We start from the raw sequence: 17,843 nt of genomic DNA on the forward strand, positions 1-17,843 counted from the left end.
ACAACCCAAACTCCCGACAACAAAACAAAATCCCAGGTTTGAGACTGACTCCAGTAACTTCAACAGCTCAGTCTTTCTCCTAAAGCCTGATTAAGGAAGCTGTTGGTACCGATTTCTCTACTTCAAACCTGATCTCCTTTGCCCTTAGGGAAATTCTTATTTCCTTTATATGCTGGTGAAGTTCACAACATCTAAGCATCAAATCAAACTGTCATTGTCATCGGTAGAGAACATACAGGCATAAAAACCACTGCAACACACCTGAATGAACACTCAGGCACAACTGATAAAAGACACACCTAGTAAAGAGAAGGGAAATGTTAAAATAGGATAGAATAACCAAGCTATCTCTATCTTCTAAGCCCTGATCCTCAAAGTAGATAGAAAACATCTTGAACAGATGAGCTCGAAAACTAGAATTCCTAAGCCTGGCAGACACAAAACCATTGTGGACTCACACAGGCATGCCTTATAGTCTATTAACTACAGGCTCTGCTACTGCTTACTGTTTCACAGCTGGTATTTACCTGCCTTTCGCTTACCTGCACAGGACAGCAAGTGAACCACAACAATTCTACTGTTGTTAGCAACTGTGGAACACAGAAAAAGGCTCTGCATTCCATTTTCAAACTGTCAGATAACAAAACTAAGAACAGCACTAGCCATCACACGGACATGCAGAAAATAAGGTTCTTAAAAGAACAAATCTTGTCAAACAAGCAAGCCAATAAACAACATCCTCCAGCAGCTAAATAAAGCTTTGGTACTCAGTGGTTTTGGTGGTTAAACTAATGCCCGACCTACTTGATCACAGTCGCCAATTCAGGTATCCAAAACCAACTCAGCATCACTTCAAGTAAATGGTAGTAACTATCCTTATTTCAAAACCAAAATATTAAAAATCTTCACAAATGGTAAGATTTTATGCTAAATGCACTATTGTCTACATAACAAAAGTAAGCAGTTTTAACAAATGACTTAATGCTTTGCCCAGGATAAGCCTTCTTGGAGAATTATAAAGTGAAGAACTGCAATAATTAACACACAGAACAATGATGAGCAGTATTTATACACAGATAAATGGATTGCCACTTAATAGGATTCATATGTATCTACAAAAAGTTACATTCAGAACTGTACCAACTTCAAGAAGAGGCCTTCTGCAATATAAAGAAAAGTAGAGAAATGCAGTCTCAAATGTCAGCTTAGATAACAAAAAGTTGCAGTATTTTAAGCTTCTGACAGTATCTTACAAATGTTAAGATTTTTTTTCATAAAAGCACCACTTAATAACTTCAAAGCACACAAAGTACTTGAAATTGCTCTTTGAGGTCTACCACTAGTTACATACTGAAGGACAAAGGAGGACTAAAACTGCAGATAGACTCACAGAATGGTAAGGTTGGAAGGGACCTCTGGAGATAATCTAGTCCAGCTCTCAGCGCAGCCCGTACGGCGATTGAACCCGCAACGCTGGCATCAGCAGCGCCACGCTCTAACCAACTGAGCTAAACCTAACATATCTAGTAATATTCAACTGAAATGTCAAAGGTTCACACCCATAATTTTCATTTAGCTAGTCAGAATTTGCATCAAACGCACGGATTTTATTGATCAAAACACAGTGTGTATTGTATATACAACAGGCAACTCCATAGAGAAATGTTTACAAGAGCTATGGAAATAGGCTTTGGAAGTATCTGACAGATCACAGGTTGATGACATTAGTGTCTCAGCAGAAACCCCATTTGAGCTAAGTAACCCACAAAACAATTAAAAAAAACCTTGTCATTTAAAATATAAGAAATCTTATAAAATTGTTAGGTTGCAATATTAATTGCGTTACATGCAAAGGCTAATACTGAGGTTCACTGGGGGAGAAAACTAAAACAGGCTCTAATTCATGAGGAAGGCTGAGTCATTAATTGTTGAATGAAAACAGGAGAAAACATGAAAAACATATACATAAAAATCTCACATCTCAAACCAGGAGAATACTCACAGTAAGAACGTAAGGCTTTATGTGCATAATTCCTCCCAAACTGGTATGAACATAATATTTAGTCCCTAAATGCAGCTGCAGGGCAAGTCTGGATTTGAGTGCAGGCTCCAGCCGCAATACAGACCTCTCTTGAGCAAGGCTTGCATCAGTATCCACTATGATTTATAGTTTCTCCACTGTACGCTCAGATTTTGAATTCTGCTCACCTTCAGAAAGTACCTGCCAATACTGGTACATAAGCATTTTCTAATTCAAAAACAAGAGTGTTCTCTTCAGACTTCACTTCCTTTAAAAAGCACAGGTGAGTCCGTGTAATCATTAAAAAGGGATATTGGCTACCAGTAGCTGAGAAGTAAGTATTTAAATATGCATCTCTATGCGGTTAACTCTGTGGAAATTTATTTCCTAGTACAAAGCTCATGGCCAAAGAAACACAGTCACCTCCTTAAGACCTGAACTGCGAGACAACTGGCGCAACTATGAAACGGAGTACTCCCGTATCATCCTGCTTTACAAACTTTTTGCATTTGCAGTTTGCACTGTGCATGCAGAAAGAGGAAAGAGGTTAAACAAATCAACGTTTTAAAGAGAAAGGTACATCAATATATGCTTTAGGTACTTATTTTGATTTTATTAAGTTAAATATAAAATTACAACAATTCCTCGAAAGGAAGTCGACTAAACCACTCTTGTGTCATTCAAACGAAGCCAAAATTAGCAGAAATTAGTTTTGAATACTTAGCTAAACTGCTTTTCTTTATGCAACACTTTTGCCTCAGAAGACATCATCATTTCGCTCTCTCCAGTCACATGTCTCTGGGGGACAGAAGCAACCTGAAATTCCCGCAAAAAACACCTCCCTCTCAACACGTCTGTAAAACACAATGACTTTTTGCTGGTTTTAGTCTATGTGCAGCAGACAGGAGACCCAAGCTTTTTCCTTCCCCTTGGGGATCACACACACACACTGCTCTACTCCACCCAGACTTGGTTAAATTGCTTTGTTCGTAGCTATTTTTAATCTACATTATTCCAGCAATCTGTTTTACAGCACAGGCTCCCCAAACGGGCGCAAACAAGAGGGACACAAATTGCACTATGGACAGAGAATAAGCAGACAGGGAAAGGATGAAATTTCTTAAGCTCAACTCCTTGCCAACAGCAGCCTGTCTGCACACTGAGCCACAAGTGTTACACTTAAACCCAACTGAAAGGTTTGAGCATAACGAATAAATAAAACAAGAGCAGGATAAGAAACTGGATTTTTTTTCATTAAAATTATATTTAGTTTCAGTAATTCTATTTTTTAAGCAACAACTTCTTACTCAAACTGATCGCAATATGGAAGAATTCCAGTTTCAATATTTTAAAATACTCACTTCCTTGTGCACTGTGAAAAATAGCACAAAATTTTATTTAAGAGGTATCACAGAATTAAAGACACAAACTGTTTTTAAAAGCAAAACAAAGCTTTTTTCTTTTTTTTAATTTCTATGAAACACAACAGATAAATCTTACCAAAGACATCAGGGCACTCCATACAATTACCAAAATATCTTGCCAAAATGGTGCTACTGAATTAAACTTCAACGTGCAACAACTCACTCGGTTTTCCCCCGCTCTAGTTCAGCCTTCCTCCTTACAGAGATTTCGGCCCACAGCCTACCACGGTGAGATTACTGAAAGCTCAGCGAGCTCATCTTAAAGACACCGAGGAATGAGTTAGCAGCAAGGGCCGCTCAATGCCTCCCGGTGACATTATGAGGCCATAATGCAGTTAGGCTTAGCTGACTTTACGGAAACTTCACAGGAGGTGACACCAATGTGACAAGGGACATGTCAGCATGAATTCAAACTGCAGCAGAAGAAAGTGAGACTCCAGAGGTCAAAACACTCTTGTCAACTCTAGTCTATAATGTACGCAGGGTACTTTTGAGAGATGTGCGCTGTGTAAAAGCAGCTATTTCCAGAAAAGAAAACGAAATTCCTTTTACAGATGAACAGAGTAATAAATTCTACAATGTACTTGTACTCCAGATAACATTTGTATACATCTACCTGACAGCAGAAATTAGAATAAGTTGCTTAAATTCAAAGAAAAAAAAAAAACATTCGCTTCCGAAGAATTACAAGCAACAGGTACTGAACAGTTTGGCAACTTTTGGTGTTTTTTCTAGTCACTTTCCTGTGAGATATTTATAAACAATACATGCTTTTATAAGAAGAGTTCCACTTTTTCCAGAGTGATTAGGTAAACTGAAGCAATTAAGTATCTCTATGCACATATTACACAGTTAAAGGACACCAGAGGGTCTTTTTGGAAGACAAATTGGTAAATCTAGTGGTAACACCTCCCTTTATGGCATGAAAACGAGGGATTAATGAGGAGAGAAAGAGGAGACAACAACTTTTTATGTTACAATGGCACATTCATCAAGTATTGGCACACCCTGTAAAGTTACACAGTTTCTACCCACTAAAGAGTAATTTAATTCTGTAATTCTAATCTCAGATACATTTCACTAGCTTCCAAGAAATAAATGCTAGAATATTTTAGCCAAGGATCGTATAATTGGTTATGTAAATAGATAACTGTGTGGTGCATCGATTGAAATATATATGGCCATACTTTGTATTCCAACAAGATTTTAAGATGTACTTACGAAACTATCTCCATTTTATATATGTAAAGATTTAGAAAACTTTCTGTGGTATAAAGCCAAGAGAAATGCATGAACTTAAAATATACGAGACTATTTAATTTCCTATAAGCAACTGTCACTTGTATATATCCTACATCCTTTCTCCCAGAGGGCCTCGATAGGCAGGTGGTAATAAAAGTTAAGACAGGGTGCTAATAGAATTGCTGCATGCCACCATGTCATTTGTTACACCTTTAAAATGACCCAAAGGGGATAAAGGTCCAGATTTTAAGTTTTTCAAACTATTCAGAGAATAGTTTTAGTCTGGTATGTTAAAGACATAGCAGAAAACCTTCTATAAATGCTTTGCAAGGCAAGTAAGTACAGTTAAAAAAATTTGCTAAATGATGGCTTCAAATGTTCATCACTACGTATCAAATAGCATCACTACGACATATCCCTACCTCAATACAGCAACCAACCATTTAATATTTGACATAAAATGACATCGATACCTTCACTGTTACAGCAAATTATATTAAAAAACAAACAAAAAAAACCCTCAAAATCACTAATACCCAATTACTGGCTTTCATGAAAAATTTAAGGAAAAACTTGCCACCTATCTTGATTACCAAGCATACTATGGATGAAGCATATGAAAGAGCATTAAAACATCCTTAAAAGTCTGCCCTTTTTAGTAATTGGCATGTGCTGTTCTAATTTCAAATACTGAGTAACTCTTCTGACATGGACCAATAATAAATACGTTTTAAAGGGAACCACTACCAACTTAATGTGCTACATACAATAAGTTCTTGAAATCAGCAGGGCACCCCCCCCCCGACTATTTGCTCATGAACCCTTAAAGTTTTACCAGTTCTCACTCTTTTAGCAATAATACTGGCATCTCTGAGCTGGCAGCAAATTATAAAGTTCTGCAGACAGGTTTTAGGAAGACATTTCATAAATAGTCTGGGCATCAGAACACTTTCTGGCCAGGAAAGGCAAGTACAACTTGAAAGTACAGGCACAAGTACTGACAGGCAAGTCACAGGAGACAAAATACAGAGTATTACCTTATGGATCCCTGCAAGCCCATTTACAGTCTGCTAGTCTCTCACTTGCTTGGATATAAATAACAAACAGCACTCCTCTCTGGACACAGTTAAGATTGCAGTTAAAATATATATATATACACATATATATACATATATACATACATATATATATATATACACACACACACACACACACACACATAAAGAAATTCTCACCTCATTCACAATCACTTCCAGATGATGAAATTTTATCTAAGAATCAGAGCCAGATCAGACCCTTTTTGAAGCACAGGAAATGTTCCCTTACCACCTTGTCCTAATGATTACCTCCTGACCTAGCAGCTGCACTAAGACATCTAAGCTCAAAACTCCATTTACTGTAGGAATCAACACTCAAAAGTACACTGTGAGCAGCAGAGAGCTGATCTGAAAAAGGCTGGAAAAATAAAAATCATCAAGGAATTCTAAAAGAGGTCTCAGAATGACTAGATTTTTGTTAAACAGTTTGTCAGTGTATTTGTATTTCTTTTTAAGATATACCAATTAGCTTCTACGAAAATAGCAGTTTACAGACTGTTTTAAAAAAAATCAAGTATAATCTTTTGTATACATTATTCAGTGAAAGGGAACTCATGGAAATCCATGAAAGAAAAGTGTTTCAATTAAGTGTTTCAAGAAATGGAGTGACTGCAGAAAGACTATCCAAGAATACTACCAGATGCAGAGAAAGGAGTGGGACAAAGGTAATTGGAGCAATAAAACAAGCGGATGAGAAAGGGAACCAAAGGAAAAGACCATTATATCTTCCTTCATTCTTCAAAGCCTTGGAAAGGCTAATGGAGGATCTGAATTTGCTGCTGTAAAAACAGGCAAGTTAACTAAAGGAGCAAAGTTTGAAGCAGTGTTATCTAACTAGCAGAAGAAGAATTTTTCAGATTTTAATATATACACTAAACCGGACATATTCCAAGTAAGAAAAAAATGATATGATACTAGAGAAGAAGGCAACGATGGGCTCAGTAGTTTCCCGAGACTTTGTGCTAATGACTGTCAAGCAATGCAGATTACAACGATTACATCCTCCTCTTTGTGGCAGGAAAGCTTATCCAGTTACAAATGCAGGTTGGAAGTCAGGTGCAGCAAATTTCAGAGGTTACACAAAGCTGGATAATCATTAACATGGTGGTGCAGAAGAAACAACACTAAGGTGGCAAACAACTTACATTAATAAAAATAGATTAAGACAATAAATGATCACTTCAGAAGGATAAAAGTATCCCACAGTAAAAAGCCATGGCCTGAAAGGAAACCTGTTTTATAAAAGCTAGAGGCTTATCCTTCTGAAGCAAAGCTACATGCACAATTCTACAACACCAGCAAGCCAATCACTGCCTGGAAAAAAAAAAGAAAAAAGAAAAAGAAAAAGAAAAAAAAAAGAAAAAGAAAAAAAAAGGAAACCAGAAAGGAGAACCCTAAGTGGGATATATAAAAACTTAACTGTACCTAAATTAGAGGGGTCGACTCATTTATGTCAAATGAGTGGTGGTGGGAGGTGCACTGCAGCTTCCCTTACATTCTGTGCTTTGCAAGCCCCAAGGATCTTACTGATCACATACCCTGCTAAAGTGCCCCGAAGAGCTGCTAAGCTCAAAATGACACATAGAGTTTCAGCTAAAATATTCACCGTCACAAGCGAAAAAAAAATGGAAAATGAACACTATCACAGCAAAGAGATAAAAAGGAATGAAATGGTATCCAGTGAAAGATACATACCACACTGATGGACCTATCACCTCTCATTTGGGATGCAGAACACACACAAACAACCCAGCCTATTTCAAATACATTAGGGAGGATCTCCCTCAACAGCTGAAAGTCTGTGTTTTTCTCTTGATTCTGAAGCAGTATGTATCAGTCCTGATTCAGTTTACAGGTTGCCCTCATTATACTTTTAGTAGTGTTCAGGTACCTGGATGGATACCTTTTCTGTTATTTAATACACAGTGCTTTAATTCACTTAAATTACACCCCGAAGTTGAAAAGTACCTTAGAGAAGGCAAAAGTCCTGAGGTCACGATAGCACAGTTTTGTTTGTTTGTTTTTTTAAAAAAGTCGACATAATGAAGAAGTAAATAAAAGTTATCTAGAAAAATCATTTTCAACGCAGAATTAATTTAAAAAATCCTCATAATGCACTGAATATTGGTAAATTCCACTTTAAGAAGTATTCTGAAACTAAGGATTTTTTTCAATTCTTGGACTGTTTCAAAACTTTTCTTTTAAGCCTAAATCCTCTGCTGCAGAATCAAAGCCATAAAAAAGACTTGTTCATCTCCAAAAATCATCATTTACATGAAACGATTAAAGCATGGAGAAGGAAAGAGGAAACGAAATTGGGATAGGCACCAGTGAAAAAATCAGCAACGTAAGGAGAATAACAAGCTTTACATGCATTTCCTAAGAAAAGCAAACCAACATTGCTTAGCTCTAACCCATCTAATGCCCTTCCCCATCTACCTTCCCAAGTATCATCCAGATAAACAGCAAACAGCTAAAACTAAATAAAAGAAACACAGAGGAAGTTAGTGGTAAGAAGCAGTCTAGAGTTCTCTAAATAACTTTCTGCTTTTACAAACAGACCTCCACTGAACATTTCTCCTCTTCAGTCATTAAACCAAACCATATTTTTGACATTATTCTAGACTGCTTCATGCTGGTGTTTGAACAGACGCGGAAAACCGTATCCCCTTTAATCACATCTGACCCTAACAATGAATTACTCACAAAGTATATTAGAATCATATCCACACCAGTAAATATTAAAAAAAAATACTTAAAAGTAAAACAAAACTTTTTTTTTTTAATTTTAGAGTTAATTTTGTGTTTAAGTCACTACTCTTATTTCCACCAGATGTCTGCCTCTTGTTTAACTTCTTCTACTTGCATCTTTAATTTTCTTGCTGTACTTCTAGAGATGCTTAAAGCTTAGACCTTCAAAACTGCTTTTTTCCTCTGAATTTAATCATCATCATAATTTTTTAATTCAGACCATAAGTATACTAAAAAGAATTACATCTCGTATTTCCTTTTCTCTAAATTCTGCTTCTTACCTAAAGTTTCTCTCTCCTACCAATCCATTCTTGATCACTGGTCTCCTCTCACAAGAAAAATGTTATTCTGAAACATCAACCTCTATCTTATAGCCTGAATAGCGTTCTCTATTCAATAAGAAATCTGATACTATTTTTGAAAAGGATTCTGTTATTGCCTGTGAGCAGTGTTATTTTACATTCTCCCTCAATATGTAAATCATAAAAGAATTTTAGAGCTTCATTTTCTACTTTTAAAATAAGATATTACCTGTCACTTATTAAGTATACTCAGCTGCCATTTTAGTTTTTTCTAAGTAAAAAATTTTACACTTTCTTAGTATGTAAGTCATCATCCAAATTAAAAGATAAAGCCATGAATTGCTGAGGGATACTACTTCTTCCCAGGAAACTCCCTAATATCCTCAGGAAGTCTGTCACTCTGAACACAGAGTATGTCTGTCACTTTGAAAACAGAGTAGCAGCATGGTCTTTTTTTTCCCCTCTGCAGATTGTTCTTCTCTTGTAATAGCGACACACTCTTAGAAACACCTCACACCTCTAAAATCCCAAAAGATTCCTGCAGAGTTGAAAATAACTCAAAGAAATGCCTAAGCAGTATGACTTCTAATCAGGAACACTGAGAGAATCAGCAAGAACAGAAAATTAAGCAGGACTCAATTTTTTCATCTGCTGTGCTGAGACCTGGTACCAAGCACTGCTAAAGGACTCAAATGGGATTGCAGATCTGACCTCTAACAAACTACCACGACTATAATCCCCCCTGGAGTCTTTTATTTATATCAACTTTCCAGTAATAAAAACATCTGGTAGTCCTCACACATCATTTTCCAGTTACCATCTTGCTCTAATATTTCTAAGAGCTTAGCAGAAACAACTTGAACTAAAATAACATAGGCAGCTTCTGCAATTATTATTCTGGAAATTAAGCATTCAAATATCAAAGTTAGAGATTATAACACACAGCAAGAACCACACATCACACTAGTAGGTATTTTCACCTACTTGTAATTGCACCTTAAAACTGTTACGAGAATTATTGTAATCGATGACCTTAGACCAGCTAAATGTAAAGATCATACGATGGTCACATAAAAGTGCTCTTAAAATCACCATGAAAACCCAAGTTCATGGAGAAGTACAAAAAGAGATCAACTGCTTACTTCACTCCAACAGAAAGCTCACCCCAGAGCATATTTCTAACAGACAACCAACAGCAGTTACAAAAACTAGCAAGACTGTAATCCACTGCCTATCCTATCAGGTAATGCTGCTTTGACATTTCTGTTTTGTAGGCTGTAAGAGCCCTTTCTTTTCCAGGTTACCTTATTTTCTTTTTCTGTGACCTTATCAGATATCAACAGGAGAAGGAGTTAAGAGGTGGGGGGGAGGAGAGGGGAATCAAATTCCAGCTTCCACTTCCAAACTCTACACATTTCCTCAAAAGTCAACAGCTTTCCCCTCCCCCTATAAAATGTATCACACATACTTCAAGCTAGCAAAACCATCATGCCTTACTAATTTTAATAATCTAATTCACATTAACATAAAAACATCACATCTTACTGTAAATCACAGTTTGAAAAGTAACATAATAACACAATTATGGCATCCGTCTACACCCATATTTGAATATCCTAACCATTCAAGACCAAGATTATCTAATTAGTAAGACAAAGAAAAATTTGCATAGCTTAGATATTCTATATTTATTACAATTTAGTAAATAAGAAAAAAGACTGGGCCAGAGGTATTATTATATTTCTCTCTATATTAGTAACACTTTGGAAGCATAGTAGCAAGATGCATTCTCTTTTCTGCTTTTGGCATGAATGTTATCATTTGTACTACAAGTGAAAAAATCCCAAAGGAAATAACTTGGATATGGGGTGCTGATTTGCCAAATTTTTATTTTAGTCATACATTTTAAACTGTTTCTGGCACAAGCCACTTGTTTCATCAAAAAAAAAAAAAAATGTGGGGAAATATAAACGTATATGAAAACAGATTCCCAGAAGATGCCTAGATTTCTTTCCCTTTTTACACCAACAAGCCATCTCCATGAACTGCTTAAACTCCAGCCTCAAAGAAGAAACAACAGTTAATTCTGCCTTTGATTTCCTCCTGTCTCCTCTTATGCTCTTTTATAAACACTTCTGTAAGTCTTCCTACTATTTTTCCCCATCACCACTAAAATTCAATAAGCTACCAGCGAATATTATATTAAGAAATACAATACCTAGCCAAGAGCCAATTCTAAACCACCAAGTAAAAATCTTTAATACTGAGTAATACTAAAATTTCTATCATATTTTCAGGTTTGGTAATGTTCATAACAACTTAAAGCAAGGTTGTTACAAAACATGTTGAGGATACAGCAGAACATAATCTACTGTAATGCAGATGCTTGTGCTCCCTCATTCAGATGATGTTACTTAAAATCAAAATAAGGGTCTTTTCACTGTAATCCTACTAGCTAGAAAACAGGTCTGTAAGCACAACACAACACATAACAGCAATTTTCAGAAGTTCTAAACTCAAATACCTACACTGATACACTTCTCTTCTGGAACAAATATCTACGTAATCACAACCTAACAGGAAATCTTATGAAAATCCTCTGTGTCTCAAACGCTGTAGTAAAATACAGTCTTGTGACTTTCATTTACTGTCCACAAATATTTCTAAAAAATCCCACCACATTGATATATATGTTTTTATGTATAACCTGTTTAGATTACACAGGTCTAGAAAAAAACTGCTGCTGAGGAAATGAAGGCACCAATGTAGTTGTGTCATTCACTATGATTTTTAAACTACAAAGACAGATCAGGATACTCAGCCTATAATAGCCTGCCTTCTATGAATCTGTGGAAGGTATCACAGTATCTTCATGGTAAAGCAGTAGATTCTCTGGAGGGGAAGGTACAGTAACATTTTTCCCACAGACAGAATAGTTAATCTGTAGGCATGATTCTAGCCAAGTAAGTTAACTGAAAACTTTCACATCTATGCAGTCAGCGTCTGTTCTAGCCTCTTTATGCAGTAACACTTGGGAGGCAGCCAGGCAGCTACTCTGCATTGCTATACAGCAGCTCAGGCTGTTTTAGTATATTTGTCTCCACCTGCTCTCTAGTCTCATTGCTGTAAGCACGTCTCTAAAAACTATGCTTCCCATGCGAGTTTCGCATTCAGCTACAAAAACAAATTGTCTCATATTAAGAAGGGTTTATTTTCAAAAGCAGAGGACACAGAAGTGAGACCTTATTAGCTTTAAAATCTAAGTTGAAGAAATGCAACTTAATCTTGGAAAATCCCTCACTAAAAACATTGTAATTAAAGAAGAGGATCTGGTCTATGATTTACTGAGCAATTTCTGCTGCAGGACAGGGAAGTTTCTGCTGAGCAAAGAGTAACAAGGGCAGAAACAATGCAACTAAAACCACACTTATTTTTAAACTAAACTACTTCTCCATCTGATCAAGTGCTGTAAAAAAACTTCTGTTTCCTATTTGGCTCTAAGATCAATAACTTTTTCTAAGCCATCTTCCCCTTCCGTGCAATTTTGCTTAACTACCTATTCCTGTCACAGTCACAACAGGAATATTTGTATCTTACATATATTTTGAAGATATTTTATTGGGTAAATATATGGATTTATCCTTCATGAAAAGGAGGGAGAAAAGAAAAAAAGTAATTATTCATCACTCTTCAAGATGAAAAAATGATTTTTGTCAACTTTTTCATGTATCACTCATGCATGCTCATAGTTAAAAGAGTTTAATTCTTTCAATTCTATCTGTGACAGCCAAAGCTAAGCTAAGCTACCCGCTTTTAGAGCATTACATCACAATCTTTTCAGACTGATGCTGCATAAATGCCGTTGGTATGTGACACATATGAAACTGTAGCAACTGTATCTCTATTAACTCAAAGGGTGGTGCATTCACTCAACAAAAAAGTAATGATTCAAAGTAACTTAAAAATACTGGTCAGTAATTTATCAGTGTGCAAGTATACACCATCAATACATGTACGTATCATGCTACATGAAACATGTTTCTGAATGCATTATGAAGTACTTAGAGTTCTTAAGCTTCCAGTCTACTTTCAGACACCAGTACAACACTACTGAACTTACATCTCAAATATTAAAATAGTTAAAAATGAGCATACTTTCATGTGAATATCCTTTTTCCGTACATGATTCTCTTGAAGTTTTGTAAAAGGACATCCTCTTGCTGGAAAAGAATTTCTGTTATCAGAAGTCAGATCAATTTTTCTGAAGTATTAAAATGCCTTTAGATGGTTCACATCCTAAGCATTACATCACATCTAATCAAAAATGCAAACCACACATGCTAGATTTCTCTCAAGAGTCATTTTTAAAGGCCGTAGTCCTACAACAGAACCTACTGAAACATGGGCCACAACACAGACTAAGAAGGGCTGAACTGAGATCTCAATATGAAAAACTTAATACTATTTTCTGTAGTCCGTACATCTGAAGTCAGCAGTATCCTACTGACCTCTTCCATATCAACGGCTAGAAGGATGTTTTCCAGTACGAAATTTAGTGTTTGGTTGTTTAACTCCTTCCACATTCCTGACATTATAAACTAATGATTTAAAAAAAAAAATCCATGGAGTTCTAAGACCAACTATGCCATATAAAAAGCAATGATGCAACTCCTACCATTAGCCACAGGATTTACTCACAGTATAACAGTGTACTCCCAAGTCTTTTCCAGGCATTTGCTACACAGTCACTGGTTCTGCATCTTTTTTGTCCTAAAAATTTAGGGGAAAGAAAAAGAAAAGCATATTCTGTGCATGGTATATATTTTCTTGGATACTCTGCTATGCACACAGAAGAAGAGATTTCCAGAATCTCTCAGCTCCTTCCCTCCAAAACACAGTTACAGAGTTCAGTAATGGGATACTCAACAACGTGAAACCAGGCAAAGAAGCTCTAATATATTTACAGATATATTTTCTGAAAAAACAGTAAATTATTTGCCTTCTCAAGGAATTAATTTTAAATGAAATATGAATATCTTAATATCATGACAGCTTCCTGTACTGTCGCGTGCTTCTAGAACTTGGGGCACATGATTTATTTAAGAGGTCTCTCAAGTACACAGTACAAGAGAGAATGCAGTAGCAGCTTATCATCTAACAATCAAGAAGTGTAACACCCCAAATTTTTTTCTATAAAGCTATTTTTGTTATGTGTATCTGGCCATATTTCTATTCCATGCTGAGTAGGAAACACCAGCAGTCAGAGGTCAGAGCAATACAGCAAGATCTTACATAATACTACAATTGTGCAGAAAATTGAGCCAAAGCTGGGAGAAGGAATTTTACAAAATTACAGCAATTATGTCCGAACATGGAACTGTGCGTCCAAATGATAAAATAGCAACAGCTCCTGATCACAGAAGAAATACGTATCTTGGCCATCTCTATGCCAAATTTTACAGAAATGCTGCTCAGGAAGAAACAAAGCAGATGTTTCCAAATTCACAGGTCCAAAGCATCAGCTAATGCAGTGGAATGGCAAGCCACATGAACAAAACACTAAACAGAAGGGTGTGCCAAGAATAAAGCTGCTAAGTTTCTCTTATTGTAAACTGGGTTGATATCTAGAAAAATCATATAGGACAACAGACACAGTTCACTGCACATATCTAATGCTGTCCATCTAGAGCCTCAGCGGCAGTTCAGAAATTAACCCTGCAAAACCTCACAGGTCAAGCTGTCTCAGTGGAAGCCATAACTGTTAAAAACAACTCCACTCACCAGAATCTTCTCACACTTATCAGGTCTAATTAACCTAATACTAATGCTGCTACTACTGCTACCTTTGCTATGTTAAAACATAAACTAATCGTAAGATCAGCTACGCAAGAAGTAGAGTTTTTTTCAATAATGCTTTACTGTGACCGTGAAATCAATGATGGTACAGCTCATTGAGACCACGTGTCAAACCAAAAACACTCTGATAGAGCTCCCTCCATGATCTGTATCCATGTGCAAATCCTGGAGGTTTGGGGAAGGAAACACAACTAGTTTACAACAGTGGTAAAGACACTTAAGTATTTTTAAAATCAGTAATCAGATTTGATAGTAGTTTCTACAATCTTATGTTAGGTATAGTTTCGTATTACTGTCCTCTACTGATCCAGTGACGGGATGACAGCTTGTGATGTACTTACGCTATCATGTTACCTTCATCTCAACATATATCCGAGACAAAGTACCATTAAAGAAAAAAAAAATCTGTTTTTTCTTCAAACCAGAATGAAACAAGTGGCATAATCAAACCAAATCTTTCTGGGCCTGTGGTTAGAAAAAGTCTCTCAAAAAAGAAGCAAGTCAGTTATAAGTTCTACTTAACTGATTTGGGGGTGGAGGGTTTAACCAAACACATTTTTTTAATAAAGCATAAATAATAGTGAAAACATGTCAGACTTTCAGAGGGCCTCACATCAAGCAATCCCAAGCACAACTAAACATAAATTAAAAAATAAAAAGGAAATCGGAGATTCCATTTCATAAATCATGATGACTCTCTACAATTACAAAAATGTAAGCAGATCTAATAATGCTGAGTTACAGAAAACAGACAACAAATAACATGGCATTCCATTTCCCCCAGCCTCCTCAAAAAAGAAACCCTCCTGTCAAAAAAGAAAAATCCATTTCACAGGCAGCTTTGTAAATAACACTACAGATAATTTTCCCTTTTAATAGCATCTATCAGTAATCATGATAGTGCTTGAAACAAGCACTAACACACTGCTGTCAAATAGTATTAGTGACACATTTAGCTGTGAAAAGGAGTTCTATTGCCTTTCCATACTGCATGATGATGCACCATTTCCTTTAAACAGCACCACAGGCCTGAGACACAGCTAAGAAATACCAATACGGATCCCATGCAGGCTGGGCTTTAATTTATGTGAAGATCAAGTTCCCTGCTGATTTAGAAATGTGCCTCACAATCGTCAGTGGCTAAGCTAAGCCCTGTCATCCCTTACTTGGTTGCGTTGTTAGTCATCTCAGTTTTTCCACTCTAGCCCTTATTTCCTTTCTCCCACTCATGTTTCCTTACTTAGTTCCTGGTAAACCATTGCACCTCTATCCTTCTCTGGGAATCACTAGGAATTCCTTTTCCAGACCACCCTGCCACTGCTCTCTACCTTCCCCCTTAGGCCTTGTTACTTTAACTGCTCATAGCCCTTTCCCCAGCTACTGATCCCCCTCTCCCATCTCCGGTTCAACTCCTGCCCCCTTCCCCAGAGCTCTTACCTCCTGGCCCTAACGAGTGAATCCTAGCACTGGAATCAGCTTTGCTCCGTGGCAGGGTGGGAAGCCAGAGAAGCCCTAGCCCAGGCAGGTGCGGTAGGTGGGGATCGCGCCCCCCGGACTCTGCCCCCCACTCCGCAGCCAGTCCCCTAGGAGAATACCAGCAGCTGAAGCTCACTATTTGGCAGCATGTCTTCCTCCCCCAGTTACTCCTGCGCAGACGAGAAGGCTCATTATTCCGCAAGTCCCCGCAGCAGCCTTCTGCGCACGCGCCAAGTTTACGAAGAAGCAGGATATGGCTCTTCCCAGCGCTCCCCTCCCCACAGCGCATGCGCGATGTATTATCGCGCCCTCCTCCCCCACCCCCGACCACTACCATTGCGCACGCGCAAATTCCCTCGCCCAAGACCAAACCGCCCGCCTTCGACTTCCTGCCGCGCATGCGCCCTCTTCCACCAGTCCAGGCTCCGAGCATGCGCTTACCTCCCCGGACACGCCCCCGGCTCCCCTCCGCTGCGCATGCGCGCTCAGCGCCGCCGGCCTCTTTCACCGCCCCGTGGCTCACATTGTGGCAGCGCTGTGGAGCATGCGCGGTGTTCCGGGGGGGGGGGGGAGGGGGGTGTGCGTGTATGTGTCCCTCATGTTGTAGAGCTCACTTTTTGGCAAGGAGCCACTCCTGGCGCAGTGGCACTTAAAACACCCAGCGAGCGTGGGGGAGCGGGCAGGCCCGTGCGAGTCTCTCACGTCCCAGCCATGAGGCAGGGCCCCGCAGAGAGCAGGAACAGAGGGGCGCTGCCCCGCACGCCCCTTTTCAGAGGCGGGCAGGAGGAGGAGGGGGAGGGGGGCACTACCTTCCCTCCTCCCTGTGGAGATTTCCAGTCCTCGCCCGGTTTCTTTTGCTTCTTCCCCCGCACGGCCCCTCCCACCTCACCTGTGAAGGACACTGCTGGCTGCTGTCCCCTTGCGGCCTCCTCATACTGCCCTAAACTGACACATCCGGGACTCCCCACAACGCCGCCTCTCAGCGACACGACACCACAGGCAGCGCGGCGCTGGGGAGGAGGGAGGCGCGCTGGGCATGCGCGACGCGCGCAGCGGGCGGGGCGCGCGGGGGAGCTGGAGGAAAAGGCGGGAAAGGCGTCGAGCGCGCGCCGCTAGGGCGGTCGTTGTGGCGAGTTGTGAGGCGCGGCGTCGTGTGAGGGAGGCGAGCGCTCTGTCGGGAGCCAGCTTGGCTGCCGGGGTTTATTTTAAATCTCTTGGCCCGAAGAGGAAGCCAGGAGGCGGAGAGGGGAGCTGCAGGCCTCTGCAGCTGGTGGGATGTTCACTTGCACTGTCTTTCTTCCCTTCTTTGAGGCTTTTGTTGTGAAGTGAAAAAAAAACAAATAGTTCTTCCACCTTCCCACTTCAGGCTGGGTGGATTATGGGCTACTTCAGCTTGTGGGTCAACTGTACTAATGAAGGACTCCCCTCATTGTACCCTGTGAGAATTTCTTGTCGAGCTTTGAGGATGATCGGTATGTTTTCCTTAACTGAAAGCTTGTTTAAACCTTCTCAGAGAAGCAGATTGGTCTTACAGCTATCATTCATGGGCCTAGATTTCATTGACTGTTGACAACCCTGTTTTCCCAGTCTGTTCCACAGTGCAGCTATGTCTGTGGCTCCTGTCAGGAGAGTAGTTTATACCTGTCTTGGCCAAGATGGTCAGGGGACTGGAGCA

At 38.9% G+C, this 17,843-nt stretch overlaps 1 protein-coding gene across 6 annotated transcripts in view; it reads right to left on the reverse strand.

Annotated features, from left to right (window-relative positions):
- The window catches only part of SPOP (speckle type BTB/POZ protein), a 30,085-nt gene extending 12,935 nt beyond the window's left edge, over positions 1-17,150 (reverse strand). Inside the window, exons 1-3 of one of the 6 annotated variants that reach the window (XM_062595804.1) lie at positions 17,058-17,150; positions 16,130-16,275; positions 13,535-13,606 (exon numbers count right to left, since the gene is read on the reverse strand). The gene's annotated coding sequence lies outside the window, so the exon portion shown is untranslated. Of the gene's footprint in view, positions 1-12,991; positions 13,057-13,534; positions 13,607-16,129; positions 16,400-17,057 lie in introns of those variants that run through there. The other 5 variants (XM_062595803.1, XM_062595806.1, XM_062595807.1 and 2 more) reach the window with 5 other exon arrangements.
- Positions 17,151-17,843: the final 693 nt, after the last annotated feature.

Source organism: Rhea pennata, chromosome 26 (assembly GCF_028389875.1).
Source record: "Rhea pennata isolate bPtePen1 chromosome 26, bPtePen1.pri, whole genome shotgun sequence".
NCBI classification, from domain to species: Eukaryota; Metazoa; Chordata; class Aves; order Rheiformes; family Rheidae; genus Rhea; species Rhea pennata.